Below are 14,191 nucleotides of genomic sequence, written 5' to 3' on the forward strand. Positions count from 1 at the left end.
TGTGATAATGTTGGGGTTTAAAATCTATGTTCTGGTGATTTCATATTTTCCTGAGATGCCCCTAAGCAATGTCATAAGCTGTAAACAGAGTTGATGTTGCACCTGCTGTTGTTGCCACATAGTCCTGTGGTTTGGTTTTGCAAGAACACACCGATGACTGTGTGGGGAGGGGTCTGTTATAATAATCACTTAATTTGCAAACTACAAACATCAGCTGTAGCACTCTGGGAGGAGTGTCAAACTAGCATTTAGGCTGTCATTTAGAAGCAAACTGTTCTTTATGCTTGCTTCATCTCTCCTTCTCGACAGCACTTCCATTACCAATTATTTGACATCATTCTCGCAAGCATCTTAACTTGCTTCTCTTTTTCAGTTTCAAGGAGCAAAAACATTTACTGAAAGAGGTAAGTACAAATTACAGCACTGTTTTGTATATCAAATGAAAATTGTTTCAAGTTACCTTGTGGAGGTTAACCTTACATTTCAATTATCCCTGGTTTACGGGAGCATTTTGTGGTAACCTCCTAAAATCAGTGATGCGGTGAGAAAACTGTAGTGGATTATAATAAACAAATGACATTTTTTTCAGTTACTGTCTACTTTTATTTCAGAAAATGTATGTTAATTCATGTGCTTTTATTTTGTCAACTTTCTAAATCCATGGTACTAATCTTGAAGAAGCGTCCCTGATTTGTGTGCTTTGACCCTGAACATTTTGACTTTGTCCTTGATTTTGGTGCTGGGAGGTGAGGCTGAGAACAATGAGATTAACAACTTATATTTTAAACCTGTAAATTGTGTATATTTGTAGTGTAGGTTGCATCCTGTATCAGTTTAGTAACTTTACATTAGAAGAAGTGTATTAACTGTAAGTTTTATGTTTCCTTATATGAACGCATTATAGTAGAAAAAAGAAAGTTCACTGTTTTTAAGACAGGCAGCTTTATTCTTTCTGTGTTTTTGTTACAAATTTAGTTTGTTAGTATTCATTTGCAGTTCTTTTTGAACATTCTTAGTTTGTATAGTGCATTTGAAATTGTATTTCAACCACAGTCTTTTTTCCTGAGGTGTATATAAATAAACTAGTAAATGTGTATAAACTTCATACTAAAGCTGTATGCAGACAAGAAAGTAAGCAAGCTGTTAATATCCCCATGTTACATATCATTTGCGAGAGGATGAATGATGCAAAGCTAATACACATTGTGGATGTTCTGCTGTATTGAGCTTTATTTATAATTAAACATACAGTGGATGAGTCATTTATAGACTACTTAAAATAAAAGATGGCAGATACACTGAGAAGGAAGTTTTCAGGCAGTTTCCACCTTTAAGAAACTTAATATGGAAAGGACTTTGCAGGCATTCTCTGGTTACTATTCTTGGGTCTAGTGCTCACACATTTCAACAGATGTATCTTGTGGAATGTAACAGAAACAGCTGAGAAGAATATAACCCACAGGCAGGCATTTGAGGTCCTGTAACGAGATTTGTAACATAGGCTGTCCTACTATTTAAATCACAACACAGGGGCTGAACATGCAGTTATTTCAACAAGAGCACCAAAGTGTGTTCCATACTACTGAAATTTGTTAACTAACTTTTACTTTATTTGACTTGCTTAAAATGTTGTAACTCATTTAGTCATATGACTTCAGTGAAGCTCTCCTAAGAGTTTATTTTTGGAATGAACATGCAGCTGTCAGCTGTATACCAGTGATTCTGTTTTTCGGCTGAATTCACGTTGGTCTAAAGCTGCAGTGCATTCATCTATATTGAGACTGACCCAGGTTCAGGAAAGAGCCTGGATTCTCCAGTGTTATTTAAAATGTAGGAGCATCAGATGGCAAATCTGTTTCTTCAGTACAAATGATTGTGACAAATGATGACAATTTAACACCATTTGATGGGGGAGGGGTAGCTGAGACAAATACTGGAGGATTAAGGTGATTATGGGCGATGTGAATATCAGCGCAGTAGGTTTAGCAGAATAGTTCATATCTGCAGGTTATTAGTACTCTGTCTGTGCACCATGACATACATACATTAGCGTAACAATGACCACTGAATAAAGAAGTATTGCCACTCATGTCCTCAGCCCCATAACTGTCCTGCTGTCTGTCTTGGGCTTTATCTATGTGTATGAGCAAACTGCTTTGTATAAAGAAATTCACTGAGGAATAAACTGATAAAGTCATCTGGCAACTCCATAGTTGAGTTGGGGTGAGAGCAAAGCTGACCGGTGTGGATTTCAGGTAGCTCTAAGGCCAGTAAAATCTAGTATCATGATTTCATAGGTTAGCACTAGTTATGTGATCTAAATGACCATATTGAGCCGAGTCATGCACTGTATTTATGTTACAATGTAAGTTAAGAATATTGAAGCAAGTTGTTTTGCCTTTACCAGTGTTTCTGGACTGGAGAAGGTCTGTTAAGACAGGATTTTTCAAAGTCTTTAAGGTGAGACAGAGATTTCCATGTAGGACTATGTACAAAGTAGAACAAGTACAAAGGCCTTTGGGTATGGCTAGATAGAAAATGTGTGTGTGTGTGTGTGTGTGTGTGTGTGTGTGTGTGTGTGTGTGTGTGTGTGTGTGTGTGTGTGTGTGTGTGTGCATGTGTGTTATATGACATGATTAACTTCACTTGTCCCAACAGTTAATCAAACAATTGCTGAGAATTGACTGACACAAGGGCATACCAACTGTATTCTTATTCACAGAGGGTATTTTCAAGCCCACAGCCTCCTGAATAGGACTGCACCCTCACTGACACCACTCTTAAGTATATCCTGCTTGGATGGTACATTCTTGTAGTCCAGCTGACTACCACCAACAAAGGTAATCACAAGTGAAATAGCCTCCTCAAATGCCTTCCAAATTATGTGAATTGAATACCTCTCTAATACTGGAGTCATTCTAATTCATTCTGGCACTGTAGAATGTTATCCACAGAGGAAATGAAAGGCCTCCACCAGCAGTGGACTTGTTGTCCCTACACCACTAAATGCAGAACCTGTCAGCAGACTGATAGGGAATTTATTGCTCCAAGACCTTACAGCAATTTCACTGCTGAAGACCCTGCAATCTTTCAGTCTAAAATATTCTTTGTCAATTGATAGAGTATGTGATTTATAATTTAAAATATTTAGTTATGTCAAAATACATATAGCATTAATATGCACTGAGGTAAAACATAGTTGTATGACAAAGTACATATTTATTATAAGCACTGCGAACTATGATACGTGGGTCATAAACCATATAGTGTGTGTTCATGAAGCAGTGATCAGTTTTATTTTGATTCTCATTTGAATAAGCTAACGTGTTACAGGTTTGTTTTTCATGTATGTGTGTGTGTGTGTGTGTGTGTGTGTGTGTGTGTGTGTGTGTGTGTGTGTGTATATATGTATATGTATATATATGTATGTATATATATATATATATATATATATATATATATATATATATATATATTCTAAGCCAGCAAACCTATGCTTATAGTACTACATGTGTACATAAACATGTGTGGCTAAATGTTTTCTAGCAGGGATGACCAGTTGACAGGAAAGTTTCTTGTAGGAAGAGAGGAGTTTCCACTGAAAATAAACAGCCTCATTTAAAAACACACTCTAAAGATATATTTGCACCAGTTTCTTCTTACTATATGTCTGTGACTTGTTTTAGTAAATCCATTAATTAAACAGATTATATGCTGGGAAAAGAGTACCAAAAGTATGCACTAAATAATTATAATGACTCCATTTTTTTGTACTTAAGGAAACATAAATGATGTCATATGAAAACACTTGATCCAATTTCAAAGGCCTTCTCTGCTGATCATAGTTTGATACATTTTCCTGTTAAATCCATATTTGGGGACATCTGTAAACCTGTACCAATTCAAACAGTATAACAATGTATCCCAGAACCTGACATTTATTTATTTTTTTTGCATTCTGAGACTTTGAAGATTGATCCTTTATTATCACTGGTAAATTTCTGCACTGATCTGCTTAAACATCGAGAAAAAATGTTCATGTGATCTTCAAGTCACTAGGCAAGGGATACGTTGGCATTGCATGCATTGTCTACTGGCCTTCAAGAACTATTCCTGCAGAAACCACGGGGGAGGGGGGGTTCAATCATCACATCCTGAGTCACAAGCCAGAACATCACCACAAAGAAAACACTCTGAGAGTATGCTGAGGCCTGACTGCCATAGAGAACAATCTACATTCACCCCCCCCCCCATTCCCTGCAGGTGGAGAGCTGTAAATACAAAGGATCTCAGCACTGGGAACAGTTTTTAAATATTGTCAGTGGTGGACTCTATGCTCACACACTGAGGTTGTATACCCTGAAGTTCTTGCTGCACCTGCTGCACCTTCACCTTGTCCTTGAATGTTCGGCAGGATCCTGTTGCCAACCAGTCTGTAATGAGGGGGGGAGTCTATCATCTGGCCATTGTTCATTGGTGATCGGAACAGAGGACTTTTCTTCTAGGATGTTTTTCCTTTCCCCCCAGTCCTGATAGGTCCAACAGGTCCTGGTAGCGGAGGGTTTGATCATTTATGTATTTATTTTTTATTTTTTCTTTATTTCCATTTATTGACTTGGATAGTCCAACTGGGCAAAAAGCCCTTTTTCATTGGAGGCCAAGGGAGAAAAGCTCCATGTAAAATGTATTACTAGTTTAAAAAAGAAGGCAAATGCATATAACTAGTTTTTGAAATATAAAATAGAGGATTTACATTGTAATTAGAATGTATCCCATGACAGTGCCCATTCTTCAGTGGTTAGATATCAGTAAAATGTTTGCCATCTGGTGGGAGCTTGAGTACCATATTCAGAAATACAGCCTTAGGGAATATGTTCAATAGTCAATGCTAAGCCCAGCACAGACATCTCCCCAATATATGCCAACTTGACCAAGTGCCAGTTCCTGGCTTTTAATGTCCTGTACTGGTCACTTACATGTGCACTTTTATATGATACTACAAATGAGCTTACATCTGTGTTTATTAGGGGCACAGTCATTCTTTACAGTGCTTGTTTCTTGTAGAAATTGTGCTCTTTGGTACATATGCCTAGGACTTGACCAAAATTTCGTAGGAGGAAACAGAGGTTTATAATCTCCTCCTCATTCCTCTTCTTGGTCAGGCCAACCACAGAAGAGGAAAACGCCTTCTTGCTACCCAAGGAAGTTCCATTCAGTAACACCAATGAAACTGTTAAGTACAAGTTGTATTGCTGTAGTCTTCACTCCAGCTTGGGACCGCTCATGGTAGGTGGACGAGTAGCTATCTTTATTTCAGAACAGCTTAAAATCATCAAAAGGGATTATTGGGTTCACAGTATGGTCTGTCTTGGCCATATTTATGGTACTGGTAGAGCATTCATTCAGAATAAATGTTAGGAAAGCCTGAGGCTCTGCTGCTAAAATAGAGTAGATACTATCCAGTTTTGGAGGTGGGATTTTTCTCCCTTATCTCCTTCTGATCATTGGTGAGACTAACAGTTTCTATGACATTTTGGATCTTATTAATTTCACCAACACATTATGTATATTTGGTTTCAGTTGTGTACATCAATAGAGTATTCAACATTATTTTGAAGAGCGTGTATATAATCTCATTGTATTTTTAGCACTCAGACAACAAATGAGGTACATGCACATTTTATTCAGACAGATTACTATAGAAAATGTGTGAGAATTTGTGTGATATTCGTTTGACTTGGCCGCGTGAGAAAGGCCCTTCATAATTAGGCTGGTACAAAGGCAGGACTGTTTTATTGATAGATATGATTCCATTGGGATTATTTATTTATTTTATTTTACATTTCTTGACCGGGCTAGTCTAACTGGATATATGTCCATTTTCAGTAGAGGCCCGGGGAGAAAAGCTCCAAGCATGAACAGTGACAAAGTTAACAATATATAAAAAGACATGTAAAATCACAATACAGCGGCAGCATTGGGCAAAAGAAAAATTATAAACTATAAAAATTATACTAAAAAATTATACTAAACACAATAGTAGGTATGAGCAAAACCCAATTAAGAGAGAAAAGCCCTTATATTTTATCCTGTTACTGAGAAGAAAAGAGTAGTAACTAGATTTGGGGGCAAAGGTTAGAGGAGTAGGGAAAGGGGTAAGAGCAGGAAGGAAAAAACATATCAGTCTGGGTTAGCACATGGACAAGGCCAATGAGTTTTAAGATGTTCTTTAAGATGTTTTTTAAATAGAGAAGTAGAAGCAAGAGTTGGAAATTCAGAAGGAAGCTGATTCCAGTTTTTACCTGCTGTGTTCGAGAAAAGTGAGTCACCAGCTTTGTTGTTAGATTTAATTGAGGAAACTAGGAGCTTATTAGCAGAGCGTAGTGTAGCTAGATTTTTATATGGTGTAATCAGATTAGTGAGGATAGGGGTGTTGTTGGGGTGGTATAGGATCTTTTGAGTGATAAGTAATTGTTGACAGAGTATATGGTTCTGCAGTTCTAGCCATTCAAGTTGTTTGAGGTTGAGGCAGTGGTGAATTTTAAAGGGGGAGCATGTGATGAATCTAGTAATGCTATTACAACAGGTGGAAAGTTTGGAGAGGTTGTTTTTAGATAGGTTAGTATATATAGCAGAGGCATAGAATGGGTAGAGTTGAGGTGGGTCTGAGCAATAGTTTTCCTGGCAGAAGGGGTAAGGAAGTGTTTAATTCTATAGAGGGTACCAAGTTTTTTGTTAACTGACTTTATGGTGGAATTGATGTGGTCATCGAAGTTGAGACGATTATCAATTGTTACACATAGTAGGCAGGTTGAAGTATCTGGGGTTATGTTGGTAGCATTGTTAGAGGTTACAGAGAAGTATGGATTAGGTGATTTATGAGTTGGAGTAAAAAGCAGTAGTTTTGTTTTTTTGAGATTTAGGAGGAGGCAGTGTTGCATAAACCACTTTTCAACATTATGAAAAACAGTTTGGGTGAGGGACTGGAGAGAGGCTATATTCTTAGCTGTACATATTAAAGTGGAGTCATCTGCATATTGAATGCAGGTGGCTTGAGGTATGTTCATGTGTAGATTGTTAATAAATAAGGAAAAAAGAAGGGGACCTAAGATAGAGCCTTGGGGTGCTCCAATATTTACTGGAAGTAATGAAGACAGATTGTTATCCCAAAGTACTGCTTGCTGTCTATTTTCTAGATAAGACCTAAACCATTGTAATGCTTGTGGATCGAGAGAATGGGCCTTTAATTTGTCTAGAAGTAAGTTATGGTTAACCATATCAAAGGCTTTTGACAGGTCAATAAATAGTGCAGAGGAAAAAGAGTTATTGTTACGATTTTTATTTACAGAGTCGGTGAAGGATAATAGGGCAGTCGTTGTGCTATGGAAAGGTCTGAAGCCATGTTGACAGTTTGCTAGTAGGTTGTTTTGTAGTAGGTGGTTAAGTAGTTGTTTGTGAATACATTTTTCCATTATCTTAGCTAATGGGGAGAGTAAGGCAATAGGTCGAAAGTTAGAAAGCTCCATAGAAGATCCACCTTTATGTAGAGGGATGATGTGGGACACTTTCCATATGATAGGGATTTTGCCTTCTGAGATAGTTCTGTTAATAAGGATAGAGATGGGATAGTCTATGGCTTTTGCGGCAATTTGTAGGTATTCAGATGGGAGATGGTCAGCAGAAGGGGTGCAAGGTTTCAGTTTTTGAAGTAGCTTACAGATGAGAGGTGTAGGTACAGGTTGTATTTGAAAGGTAGGAGATGAAGTCTTGGAGGTATTTAGTGGGGAAGCAGTAAAAAGAGGTAAAGAATTGGCTAGGGTTTGAATGGCTTCTGTAAAGTAGTTATTAAAGACATCAGAGCTCTGGTTGGAGTTACTATGGTTGAAACCTGCTGGGGCAGAAGAAGTAGAGTGACCTGGCTGAAGAAGTTTGTTTATCCCTGACAAAACTTTTTGTGGAGTTTGTTGACTGGTTTGTTGGAGGTGATGGTAGAAGTCTTTTTTGTCTCTAAGAATATCCTTCTTGGTGGCATTTCTTAATTGTTTAAAGTGAAGGTGATCTGATGGACATTTGGTAGCTCTCCATTTAGCCCAGATTTTATTTCTGAGGAGCATCTTTTGCCTAGTTTGTTTTGTAAGCCATGGGGCAGATTTGGTTCTTATTCTAGTAGCGCGATAAGGTGCATGGTAATCTAGGATTTGAAGAAAATTATATTATATTATAAATTATAGGCTGGATAATACTTAGAATAAGAAGAGATCTTAGTAATGAGGTTGTTACAAATGCACATCACCATCAATGAGATTACAAATTGAACATGAAATTAGCTCTTTCTGTTATCTGTTAGGATTGATTTCCCCAGTTTAGCAATGTGTACAATGTTGTAGACCGTCGCTATTCTGAGTTGTAGATTTTTGAATGAGTACTAGGAGCTTGTTTAGTGAGCACAGTTCTCTGAGATCTGGACCCATTTAATAACTGGCTGGTGGCAGGGCTGGAATATAGAGGATGTTGTCGGCAATTATAATGTGAGTGTAGGTTAATTGATTTTATAGCTGCAAACAGGTGAGGGAGTAAAGTAACAGTGATGAATTACAATAGAGAGTCTATTACATTTTTACAGATCACCAATTTTCCTTGCAGCAAACACATTAGGTCTAACTTAATTTATGATTTTGAATGTTCTTTTCTCATATTTGTAGGGCTCTTGTATACACATCTCATGCATTTTGAACTCTCTCACTGTATTTTTCTCCCTTCCTGTTTGGTAGTACCCTATGTGACCTCCTCTTAGTTTGTGAAAATGCTGTCTCACTTCATACTTCATTTTCAGATTCAAGCAATGTTCTTTGCTCATAATCATTCCTTAATCCAAGTAATACTGTTGTCTCCTTTACCCATTTGTTCCATTAAAATACCGAATAGCATATGGCACCTCCCAGTGGTTTCACCTTTAAATTATATGCATCTTTATTTCTTTCTAACTTCTTATATTTATAACAACAGACTTTATACTGTAATTGTTGCCTTTTTTTAATTGTCTTCCCTTTTTCTATAGTTAGAGATATGACTGCTCAAAACCAGATGTTTTATTTCAGAAAAAGCCTCACCAGTGACCCATTTATTGACTTCACTGTATTCTTCCTTCTACTGTACTATTTGTTCATATTACACTATGTCCTACTGTTTTACTCAACACTACAAAATTTCTGAGGTGTTGCCAAAACTGATAGATAACATGTTGCCAAAATTGCCAACATTGATAGATTTGGATCAGTGTGGGTTTGTGGAGGGGTGGCAAACATTTGACAACATTAATATAACAATGATGATCCAGAGGGAAGCAGAGTCTAAGAAAATACCTATGTTGTTGGTGAGTCTTGATGCAATTAAAGCATTTGATAGACTAAGCTGGGATTTCATGAGTAGGGCATTGGAAGCATTTGCATTCCCTGATACAATAATAAGATTAATTAGAAAGATAAGAAGGCTTGGCAAGAATTAAACTGGGAGGGTTCCTGTCAGATATGCTGTTTGAACAGGGGAACCTGACAGGCATTGTCCTCGTTCCCCTGTGTTATTTGCTTTATATTTAAACCCACTGGCAAAGAAAATTAGGGACTCAGAAATATAAGGATATAATTGGTATGGTAATCTAGAAAAGTTGGCTTTATTTGCTGATGATATTATTTTGTACCTGATAAACCCAGAAAAGGACATCTCAGTGTTGTGGAACATTTTGAGACTGTTTCCAAGTCTTTTGGGGATATAAAATGAATGAACAGAAAGCAAAGGCCACAGCCATAAATTATGTACCCCCACACAAATTGGTTAGGCAATACCCATATTTATGGGGTAATGATAAGATGAAATATTTTGGAATATGGATTAAAAAGGTTTCTGTTATGGCAGCTAAGGATGTGTGGGAAGGAACTAAAAAATAATACAAAAATTGAGAAACTGGAAACTCTTATTTATGGATATAGATAGTAAGATGCAAGCAGTGAAAATATATTTAGTCTCTTTAATCTTGTGTACAGGTCAGGCATACTTTTATCAGCATGAGGAGAAGTTGTAGAGAATAATTAATAAAGAACTGAGGGAATTGAATTAATTTATCTGGGAGGGAAATAGGGTAAGAGTTAGGTGGGAGAAGATCTTTCCAATAGAACAAGGTGGTCTGGTTTTATCTGATTTGAAGGGATATTTTAGAGCTACACAGTTAAGGCTCATAAGTGTATAACTCAAAGTGGAAAGGGATGATGATGAAGCAAGGGGAAGTTGAAGAAACAGAGAGAAAATGGGATTTTGGATGCATATCATTAAGGAGAATAATCACAACCATACGTAATATATTTGTAAAGTAAGAGAAAGTACTATAAGAACTTAGCCAATGTAAGAATGGAGAAAGGAAAGTTTGCCAGTACGGATGACTAGAGAAAGGGACAGGGGAATTTTAAGTGAAATACCTGCTCAGTTACAGCTTTTAGTTGAATATGGAACAGAAGCAGCTGTTAAAAAGGGGCAATTAGTAGGGTATATAAAATATTGCATGATAACTATAACAATCAATCAAAGGAGGTTAGAAGAGATTGGAAATTGAGACAGGAAAAGCAATTTACAAGAGAACAATGGGAAGATACATGTATGGTTCCCAAGTATGCAGCCAAGTCCAGAACATTTACAACCTTTGCTTGGAAGTGTTTACATGGATATTTTATACCCCAAGCAGATTTCAAAGAATTTTTCTTCAGGTATGTAGCAAATGTGGAAGGTGTGATGGAGAAGAAAAAGGTAACTGGAAACATATGTTTTGGGAGTGTAATGAGTTGGCAGATTTTTAAATCCCCTACAGAGCACTCTATCAGGAATATTGGGTAAGGAAATGGCTGTAAGTAGGGAAATGATCATTTGCGCTGGGATACAGGATCTGACTTGCCTAGACATAATAAGGCCTTATTAAGTTTAATTCTGTTAGCTGCCAAAAAAAAATACTATAAAATGAAAATCAAAGTCATATTTGAGGTACTGAATATTATAAAAGAGATTAAACAACTGAAAGAGGGATCTTCAGAAAAGGGAAGAAGCACATTACATTGAAGTAAATGGAAATTGTGGAAACAATACATGCATATTAATATCCAGGAGGAGGAGTGAGGTTTATGGGAAGGCAGGAATTTAGCAAGTGTTTGTAATGCTGGACTGATGGTTGTAGCAAAGAAAATATATGTGATGTATATTGTATTTAAATGGAAAAATGTTAAAATGGTTTGTTTTCTTTTCTGTTAAGTATGCTTGCCTATGTCTTAAGTGATAATTTATAAAGGTGTTTAAAAAAACACTACAAAGTTTTCAGCCTTTTTTAAGTTAACAAATATTATCATTTTGCTGTTACACATCCCTCAGTAATTCCACTATGTGATTGTTGCCTGTGTTTTTGAACACTGCACATGGTTGTACTTTGTACTACTCAGTGACAGCTGCTATATTCAAAACAATTCCCCCAGATTACTAAAAGTTGTACTCATTCAAAAATATGCATTAGCAATACATTATATGACTAAGTATCTTCTGCAGAGGTATTCTTATCTTTCTATTGTCTGTGTAATGATACTTTTGAAGACACTAAGTAGAACAGCCCCAGGAGATGTCTCAAAAGTTTCTCACTTGCTACTCTGTATCTTGTATTGCATTAACTTTACTGCTACTCTTCAACTGCTTTTTCTCAGCCAGTTTCTATCTCAGTTTCCACCATACTGCATTACCTTAGGCTGCTAAGCACGACTGGCCTTACCAGTAAGTAATCAGTTGGCTGCCTAGGATGCCACTCAGGAAAGCTTTTCTGTAATTTAGCTGTCTAATTATTTATATTTAAAGTAAAGAAATGCAGGTGCAGCATATCTTTATTTAAAAATGTAACTAAACAATTGGTCCACAGTGTCTATATTAAAAAATGTAACTAAACAATTGGTCCACAGTGTCTATATTAAAAGCTGTGACAGCTTATGGGGAGATGCTGTGCATCTGACCAATAAGTTTGTAGATTTTCATCTCCTTGCCATTAGTGCCTGATTTATGTGAAGGCATGGAGCAGAAGTTCTTTGCATATTAAATGGTAAATTGTACTTATGTTCTGCAAAAGATCAGTAATAGCCAGGTATAGTGTAAGGTATTTTTTTTTAAATCCTGGCAGGCAGCCAGATTGCGGCAGTGGCCAGTTTTGTGGTGCAGAGTTGGAACACGTTATTGTATGGTTCTTATTTTATTTTATCTGTCTTATCAGAGTTGGATGTCTGAGATGTGCATAGACAACAAAGTAGCAATACTTGGGTCAGTCTGTGGAGGAAAATGACAGAGTCCTGGTTTTTGCTCATTATTCTGGCTTTGAAGGAATATTGTGTTTGTGGGAAGCAACTTGGAATAATTTACTGTATGGCTATGGTTTGGCTATGGTTTATGTGGAACAAAGTTGAAATACATACCGTGGCCATTATTTTTATGACAATTACACATCTGAAGTATATTCAGTGGAAAATGACAATAACTGTTGGATGGATGCAGGGGATGTCTACTGATGAAAATAACTGACCCTCTTATTATTTGGATGTGTTTGAATAAACACTAATCTAGAATTACAAGACTAGTTTGCATTTATATGAAGTAATCAGGAATATGTTGCTGTACTCACTATGTGTCTATGTGAAACAGTCTTGAAATACATTACTGTGGCTATTATCAACAATACTATTTTTACCACAGATAGACAGCTGAGGCCTACACAGTCAAAAGGTGGCCATGATTGCTACTGAGTCTGTGGAAAACAAGTTACTTGCCTACTGTTTGATTACTGTTAATCAGTAGTCACTGATTTAATGTGACTGTAATAGTGTTATATCATGTATTGTATTTGCTGAAAGAAGTGTAAAAATTGCATTGCTATGGCATATACTGAGATATAAGTGGGTATGCTGAGGGAATTGTGTTGTATTTAAATGTAATGAGTTGGCCATGATTTATTTCACTTTCCATCACAATCAAACATCAGTGTGAAAACAAGTGATCATTGGCACAGTGGTGCAGTGAGAAGTGTTGCTGCCTTAGATCACGTGGCTGTCTAGTTGAGTTCATGGCCTGTCTCCTTGTATGTGGAGTCTCTATGCTGATTCTGTGTGGATTTATCTATGTGCTCTGCTTTCCTCCAACACCACAAAGACATGCTGTATGTGAAGTGGTATTTCTCCAGTTTGCTTGTAGATAAGTGTGTGTGTGTGTGTGTGTGTGTGTGTGTGTGTGTGTGTGTGTGTGTGTGTGTGTGTGTGTGTGTGTTTCTATGGGCTTCTTATTAAAATGTTAGGACTCTGGCAGATCTTAGAATGGTGAATATCAAATATAATTTTTCTCCTTTAAACTTACTGTATGTTTTGGAGGGGGCAAGTCCCCCAACACCCCTCTAAATTTATATGTAAAAACACTGAATTGAACATACATCAGAGAAGAGGGAATATTCTAAGAAATGGCAATCTTGTATTTAGTATACATCAATCCAGACTTTCTGATATTCAGTCTCCACATTCTTGGACTTGGAATTGCATCTCTTGGCAAAAAAAATAGTTACTGTTTATGTATATGTGTGTGGGAGTATATGCAGTTGTGCATCTTGTGGTACACTTGGCTTGCCAGTGGCAGTATCAGTGTTTTATCTGTATGGGTGTCTGTCTTTGTGTATGAATAATATCACAACTTTTATCTGTGGGCACACACAATCTAGGCAAGGACATACAACTCTTGTGGGTTGCAGTAAAAAAGAACAGTTACCAACCATTATCTTTCAAAATGTAAGGCAAAACATGTATCACAGCTTTTAGGGGCTTGGTGGCTCCCATACCCCAGCCTATATACGTGGATTTTGACACGGGATTGGTACTAGCTTCTTCTCTAGAGCCTACCTAGTCTAAAACTATCCCTGCTCAGAAGTATAGTGAGCTGTGGATAATAGAACCACTTCTCCCACTGAAACAGGATAGGCATGCTGGGATGAGCTATTCACCCCACCCTTGGTCACTTGCTCCTTCTGCACTCAGATAGCATATTCTTCCCGGATCACCTACATTAAACAGTGAAGGTTTATTCCTCTTTTCAAAATAGACAGCAAGAAAGCTGTTCAAAATTATTGATGATGTTTCATTTAGAA

At 37.0% G+C, this 14,191-nt stretch overlaps 1 protein-coding gene across 1 annotated transcript in view; it reads left to right on the top strand.

Annotated features, from left to right (window-relative positions):
* The first annotated feature begins 210 nt into the window (after positions 1-210).
* KLHL31 (kelch like family member 31) overlaps positions 211-14,191 on the top strand; it is a 166,043-nt gene continuing 152,062 nt past the window's right edge. The window contains exon 1 of the mRNA XM_044063778.1: positions 211-404. The gene's annotated coding sequence lies outside the window, so the exon portion shown is untranslated. The remainder of the gene's footprint in view (positions 405-14,191) is intronic.

Source organism: Protopterus annectens, chromosome 2.part2, assembly GCF_019279795.1.
Source record: "Protopterus annectens isolate FY-2018-M chromosome 2.part2, PAN1.0, whole genome shotgun sequence".
Lineage (NCBI taxonomy): Eukaryota > Metazoa > Chordata > Ceratodontiformes > Protopteridae > Protopterus > Protopterus annectens.